Source organism: Camelus ferus, chromosome 14, assembly GCF_009834535.1.
Source record: "Camelus ferus isolate YT-003-E chromosome 14, BCGSAC_Cfer_1.0, whole genome shotgun sequence".
NCBI classification, from domain to species: Eukaryota; Metazoa; Chordata; class Mammalia; order Artiodactyla; family Camelidae; genus Camelus; species Camelus ferus.
Window position 1 is genome coordinate 42,880,118 of NC_045709.1, and position 7,957 is coordinate 42,888,074.

The 7,957-nt window shown below is 38.4% G+C and overlaps 1 long non-coding RNA gene across 1 annotated transcript; it reads left to right on the forward strand.

Annotated features, from left to right (window-relative positions):
• The first annotated feature begins 333 nt into the window (after positions 1-333).
• On the forward strand, positions 334-4,383 carry LOC116668686. The gene is made up of 2 exons (XR_004325919.1): positions 334-1,157; positions 2,360-4,383. It is a non-coding gene; the product is annotated as an uncharacterized LOC116668686 (long non-coding RNA).
• Positions 4,384-7,957: the final 3,574 nt, after the last annotated feature.

The following is a 7,957-nucleotide window of genomic DNA, read 5'->3' on the forward strand; positions in this document are numbered from 1 at the left end:
GAAGTCAACATAAGTTGTTATATATTTTATTATTCTAAAATATTTATGAAGTAAAATATCTAAGTCCCTATCATATTCAAGTTATTAAATATGCAATTGAATACAAAATACATTGAACATAGATCCTATTCACTATTTAAAAATCTAGTTTAATATGGAAAAAGAATATAGGAACTACACAGTATATAGCACATAATTATAATAATTCTTGTATCTTTCTCTTGTATCTTTCTCACAATAAGTAGCAATGGTCACTGTGTGATATATTTTTATAGCTGATATATTTTTACAGTATGAGCTAGGAAGGGGAAGACTTGGGCACGCCCACTTTCCCTTTGTGGGAGAAGTTGCAGGGAGGCCGAGCAAATGATCAAAACTAACTAGGTCTGGGAAGGTAGGATCACCCATTGTGTTCATCACCGGTACCCTTCCAAAGCAGATGGGCACAAGGTTGAACTTAGCGCTGGGTTAGAGAATCCTAAGGAATGTAAACATTTGAGTTATTTTTTAACAATTCAACTTTTATTAAGGAAAACAGTTTTAATGTTTCTGAAAAAAGGAAAAGATACACTTTAAAAGCTATTACTAGATATTAAAGGGGGAAAAAAAAACAACTGTGTGGAAGAGGCTGAGAATCGAGCTGGGATATGAAAGGAAAGGAGGTTAGCTAATGGAACTGATTAAACTTTACTTGGATGAAGAAATGGTAGGAAGAATTTTTTTCCAAGTATGTGATGCTTGATCTAAGATCTGAAAATATCTTATGATAAGGTTTAACTTGCCAAAGTAGGTTGAGTAGGGTGAAGTTCACTTTGTAAAACCATTTGCTCTGAGCCTGGATGAATAAAAGACTTTTCTCCCATTTTCTTTGAATCTTTCATGCATGTTCCTGGGTTCCCCATATTTTTCAGTTCTGGATATCACCACCTTCTCTTTGTGCCTCGTCTCCATCCTTCATGATCAATACTCAGCTATTGGTAGACATGAAGTTAAAGCACCTGATCTCAGTGATAGAAAAGGAGCTGAGGAGTTTGTGGAGACTTCTGCCTAAGAAGCCACTCAGAAAAGTCACTGCCATGCATGATGAGTGCTGGAGATCCCAGATCACACCCTTGTCATGAGAGCTTCCCTGGAGTGCAGGGAGACCCCAGTCTCGGGTAAGTTGAGGTGGTGGGTGATGCCCAACTCTCCAAAATGGGCTTTACTTTCCACGCCTGGCTTGGAAGTGAGCTAGCACGAGGGTCCACCATAAAGGACCTTCCAAGGAAGAGGAGAAACCAGCAAAGCTTTTAATGACACACACATGCTGATGAGCCAGAAACTTAAAAAGAGTCCCAAATATAAAAATAAATTATTTGCACTGATAATTATTCTTTCCTCTACTACCTAATTTTTTTTTCCTAGACTAGGTTTCTATTTTAATCCCCAACTTTCCAGGCTGATTTAGTTTAGTAAACCCAGGACTTCTTTTTCACTCCCCAGTGCAAAGTTGTTATGTTCAAGGGTACATAGTTCCAAAGGCAGGGGGACAAGGGATGGAGTGAAACAGCACCACCCACACTGCCCCCTGCTGCACAAGCACTGCTTTTACATCAGCCTGGACCTCTGGACACTGATAGTTTGGCTTTTGAAGTTCAAAGGCATAGTCTTGCAGACATGTTTAATGACTTCCCTGTCATACCCAGACCCGAGACCAAAGAAATCACTTAGTATTTCAAAAGCATTATTCTATGACATGTGTTTTAATAACTAGTGAGAGCAAGTAATCATCCCACACAGCACCTATTTTTCAAAACAATTTTGACTTTTTCCACCTGCTTCCTCCAGATCATCTTTGGAATAATTTTCTAAAAATCCATTATGACTGATCTCTTAGAAAAATGAGTCTTGTGAACTTTTTTTCTTGCTAAGTCATACAATAAGAAGATGTGAATTTGGTTAGAGGCAGACTTTAGGGTACAGCAAAATGTTTTGCCAATTTTTTACCATTTCTTTTATTAGATTTGGGGAAGTTTGGGGCTTCTCCCACCCTGCAGAGCTGGGTGGCTTTCTGTGTGTGCCAGTGAGCTGTCTGTAGAAGCTTGCTTTCACTGTCCACGGGAGCACAGCTGGGGAGGTGGGTGAGGGGGTGCCCATGGCCAGGTTGGGGAGGTCTGCAGGCAAAGTGTCCCCAGCTGCCCCAGGGCCGGCTTCCCATTAGAGTCCTCTCAGCAGTTAGTAAGACCCAGGGCCTTTGATCAAGAGTGAGTCCTGGTTGCAGTGCTTCAGGTTTGGGTGTGCATAAAAATAGCGGGCCTCACGGGCAGTGTCCCACACGGCTGAAGAAGTCACGACTCCCCATCTCTCACTCTCCCCACAGGAGGAACGGCAGTCTAAGTGGGTCTCTCTTGGCATTGACGTCTTCTGCCTTGGGGAAGCGTGAAGAAGTGAAACTGTCCTTACACTATTTAATACGTCTAATTCAGATTTTATGCTCCAGTGGTGAGCTAGATCTTCTCCACCAGACTCCTGGGTCCCCACAAAGGTATCCTTGTCCATGGGGATTGTCAAAACCCATGTTCTATGGCAGTTGGTGTGGGACAAGGGGGGAATGATGGCAGAAAACTCTTCTGTCACTCTGCTGATGTTCCTCCATGAATCAGGCTTTGATGTTTTATCATCCCTCAATTGCAATTGCACATAAAAAATTAATAGTTCCAGTTAGATTATAATATGCACAGTTTTTTTTTACTATAGATTACATTATTTATCATCTAAAATATCCTGTCAAATGTGTTTTTTCTCCTCTATTTTATGTCTTAGTGAAAGTATCCATCCTGAACTCAGCTACCAACTATAATAAATAAACTAGGAGTCGTTCTACAATCTCCCCCTTTCTTCAGTAGTCCATGCAAATTTGATGCCCTAAATAGTTCTTAAAGTCAGTCTCCATTTTTCTTTCCTACACTGGCTGTCTCGGGTAAGCTCTCATTGTTTCTCGCCTGGATTGCAGATTCAACATCTCAATTTTTCCTCTTTCTTCATGTCTCAATAACTTCAAACTTGTCTTACTGCCTGCAGCAGGCTGTTTCAACTGAACATACTGCTTAATCCCTAAGATAAGCTTTTTAAAACCTATTGATGGCTCTCTCTTCCTCCTTTCACCATGCATCTTCATGAAGTGGTTACAGGTGTGCTTAGCTAATTACATCTTCCCCTCTCCGGGCCACAGCAAGGGGACCCCGACTTCTGCATTGTCCCTGGCCAGGGGCAGCTGCATGCTTACCTTGGTTCAACAGGTGAGCATGCTCATTTACCATGGATCACTGGGTGCATAAATGTGGAAAACACTAAACCAGAAAACTCAAAGTCCTTTCAGTGACATACAGGACCTACCATGCAAAGCTGTACTATATAATGCTTTTGTGAACATTTTTAAAAGCATATCCCTGAGCCCCAAATAGATGTTACCTCAAGTAGATAGCAGGCCAACCTGACAGTATCTTAGTGCTTAAAAGAAAAATTGTTCCTCTGGGACAGATGCAGCCCTGAGTCAGATTGCAGGAATTGGGCCAGTTTCCCAAACTGTGTAACAATGCCTTCCTTTGAGGCATTTTCATGTTGTTTCACAAGTTATGCTTTTACTTCTCCTGTCATTACTGATTTGAATAACCCTCCCTATTCTCTTTCCTTTAATAACTTTTAATTACCTGTACACTTTCAACTCAAGTGTACCTGGAACCTGTAACTTTGCTTCCAACAAATTTATTGTGTACCATGATTACAGCCACTATTACACCGTTTTCTGTATATTTAGTGTTTGCCTTTTCCAATGGACTAAAACTCCATAAAGTTTGATTACTTCTCAACCCAGAAATTGACTCCTGGGTATCTACCGGAGAGAAATAAAAACATATCCACACGAAGACTTGCACACAATGTTCTTATTGACACTATTCATAACAGCCCATGAGTGAAAATAACCTGTTTGTCCATCAGCTTGTGGAATGGATAGACAAAATGTGTTATAACCATACAGCAGACTACTAGTCCACTGTAAAAGGACCAACCATGTATACATGCTATGATATGGATGAACATTATGCGCAGTGAAAGAAGTCAGATATAAGAAATCATATTGTATTATTCCATTTATGTTAAGTGTCTAGAAAAGGCAAATCTTTGAAGGTAGAAAGTAGATTGGTGATTGACTGGGATGGAGGAGAGGGAAATTAACAGTAAATATGCATAAAGGATTACTGGAGTGATGGAAAATCTAAACCTAATTTATTTCGATGGTTGAATAACTTGGTAAATTTACTAAAGTATCATTGAATTATACACTTGAAATGGATCAATCACACAATATGTAAAATATTCCTCAATAAAGTTATTTTTAAAAACTTAGATTACTTCTTTATTCAGCTTTGTAATTTTAACTACCAACCCAAGAACTGGCCCACATAAATTTTTTCATGCCTTCAGTTCTATGAAGTATTCAGCTTTTCCTCCAAGTTTTTCTAGTTATTACTTCTTCATTTCTAATTAGAATATAGAAGCTTTATCTCCAATTGGTAAATTTCTGGTTGATATCAATAAAGTCACCCACGATTCCAGTCTAGTTCCATAAAATATTTTGTTAAGTGTTCGGTACGCATTTTGCATTTGCCATAGTATGTTCTGCTGAAAATGAATTATCTGAGATGATTCCTGAAACAGGAAGTTCTATAACGAAATAGAAGTTTGCAAAATTGCCTGATATTGCAATTTTGATCCTAAAGAGAGTCATAATAAAGGCTAGCAATTATATAGTATTACCTATGATAATGCTACATTTAAAAAAAAAGCCAAATTTGTAGTGGTTTGCAATAATAAACATGTATTTTTCACTCACAGCTCTAAGGGTCAGCTGGACATAGGTCTAGTCACTTCAGGCATCATGCTTTCTGGGACCTGAGTGAAGGGGCAAAATCTACCCAAGGCAAGCTCTTTTCATGGCGAATGACTGGGAGGGGATGCTGCGCTAAACCACACAGGCACTTACGAAACCTCTTCTTGGATGTGGTATATGTCATGCCCATGAATCAGAGCCTAAAATTAGTGGTGTGAGGAAATGTATTTATCCATGGTGAAATCATAGCAAGGAAGGGAATTGAAGAAAGACCTGTGACCTTGGTAAGCAGAATTTTCTTAACTTATAAATGGAATTCACTCTCCCTTTTTTTCACAACAAATTTAGAATCCCAGATTCATGGATCATATTTTGGGAAAATGATAATATGAAATTGTAATTCTCAGCTCTGACTACATATTAACTCCATATGGGATGGTTTAAAAAAATATTGCAGTCCAAGCTCAACCTAGACCAATTGAAACAGATTTTTTGAGGGTTGGGGTCCAGGTATTGGTACTTCAAATTTTCCTTCATTTGATCCATAGATGTATATGAAGGGATTAAGAACTATTGCTGTAGAGAAATGGACTATGGCAGAATATTTTACATATTCTTTGTAAGAACACTTCTAAATAGACTTTAGTATTTATTTTTATGTCCCTTACCTTAAGTCCACTTTACTTCAGGCATATTTTAAACTTTAGCTTCTTTGTTACAGAAAGACAGTTTTTATTGAAGTTTAGAGATGGGCTTTACTCTAGTCTTGCAGCCTTACCAGGATTCTAAATTCCATTTTCCTTGGGATGAATCTGTAGAGAACAGCAGATTATAAATCTCTTTGTGTGATTTTTAGTGCCCTCTCTTTCTCTGGTATATTCTTATACAGAAGGGAGAATATATTTTGAGTCACAGATACATTATGATTAACTATTATGTCTCCCAGGAGGAACAGAATGCACAATATGGTCTCAATGTTCTATATTTGCATATTTTTAAAAATGCATAGCCAAGAATTGCAACATTGTTTCAGATATGCCACAGGATATTAAATCTTCTTGGCCTCAAACATTTTGGTCACCCCATAGGAGACTCTTGTTTTTACCACAAAAATAAGCTTCTGTTATTTGGTTTGAGTTGTATTTATTGCTTTTTCAATTAGTTTTCAAATACTTTGAATGTAAAACATTACTTAATAACCTACATTTAATGAGTTAGAAATTCCATTTATATTGCCATCTTACTCACATTTATGATTTGCAAATTTTGAGCACTAATATGTAACACCGCAATTCAGGGTATGGAATAAGAAAGAAATAAGAAAGTCTAAATCATATCAAAGCATATTAGCAATAAAAAGGCAAGAATCAATGCAAAAGAAAAGCACAATACATAAAGCAGGATAAAGCAATCAATAGCAGTGGATTACAGTATACAATTGCAGATGATCACAGGAAAATCCACTGGAGTTAAGACAGTGACACTGAAGACGTACAAGTATCCACTGCAAATTAGCTTCAAACAAAGGATAAAAGAAATTCCAAACAATAATGGTGAAGCTTAACAGGAGACTATGGCCAAAAGGAAAGAATATCAAAATCATAACACTTCCTGAAGCATTTCAGAAAATAGTTTTTGGAAATGATTTTCATTTCAGGCCACCAAAAAAAAAGGGGGGAAAAGTGGGTCCTAAACTACATATCCACATGGCTAAATTAGATATTACTACTTAGGTATTAATTATTCTATAAGAATTTAACCTGGGTTGTTCCAGCTATTTATTTCTGTATTTTAAACAAATCACCACAGTTGGTGGATTAAAGCAGCAGTAATTATTTCACTCTTCTGTTTCATGGTCCTGGGGGCCGACTGGTTCCAGGTTCAGTGTTTCTCTCTCAGAGTCTTGCTTATGGTGCCAGTCGGATGGTGGCTGGGTCTGGAATGATCTCAAAAGCTTCCTTTCTCACATGTGTCCACATGACATGGGCTTTCTCATATCAGGGTGGCTGAGTTTCCAGAATTAGCAGGCAGAGGGTACATCCCTTATAATGACCTAGCTTTGGAAGTCATCGGATGTTACTTCCACTGTAGTCCAGAGATTCAGAGGAGGACATGCAGAGCCTATCTCTCAAATGGGAAGAGTGTCAACATTAGTTTGTAAAAGCATATAGGATGAACGATTTGGTTGCCGCCATCTTGGAAGTACCACCTGCCACAGGGATCTCTAATTTCCTTTTAATTTTACCTTGTTGCAGGTAATAAAATATCTATCTTGCACAAAGAAAACATCAGAGTTTACCTCAAAGAATTTTAATATGGAGCCTGAGGTTTTGGATGCTCATAGGATATGAATTGGAGAGGATCTCCTAAGAGTTTACCTAGCTGTTCAAGGTAGGAGAAAGACAGTTGTCAGTCTCAGACCTGAACATTTACTACTCTTCCTCTCATTCATTACAACTCAGCCTCAGGCTTTAAGGTCCTCTGAAAGTCCAAGCTGGTGACCACCTCACGGTCTTTGTTTATACTGCTTCATTTATCCCTTTAATCTTTGCATAGGAGGCTCCTTCTCATATTTTAGTTCTCAGGGTGTGTATCAGTTCTCCCATGGCAACCCTGCATACAGTGGTTCCACCTCCTCCCTAGGTAGTTTTAACTTTTTATCATATTAGCTTCTTTTCTTGATTTTATCTACACTCCATCCCATCCTTTGCATTAGATTGAAATCTCAGTGAAGGTAGCTGATCATGTCGTGTTAGAAAAGTGTCTGTCACAGAGAGAGTCCGAAAAAGGTTCATGGAGGAGTAAACGAATAAATGCTTGGCTAAATTGATTCATCCATGAATGCTTTTGGTAGCTTTAATTTGGGGGACATCTTTGTCTTCCTTAAACGGTCATGAAGCAGGCAACCTGCAGGCACGTGTCCCTCTTCTTGTATTCTGAAGCCACCCAGAAAGCAATCTATTCTTCCATGTGTTAGCCTGTACTTCAAAAATTTGAAAACAGGGCCCTGTCTCATTTATATCTTCACTTTAAAGGTTGGGTATACTTTTAAATACTTTTAATGTGACAGGTTTCTAATTCTCTTGT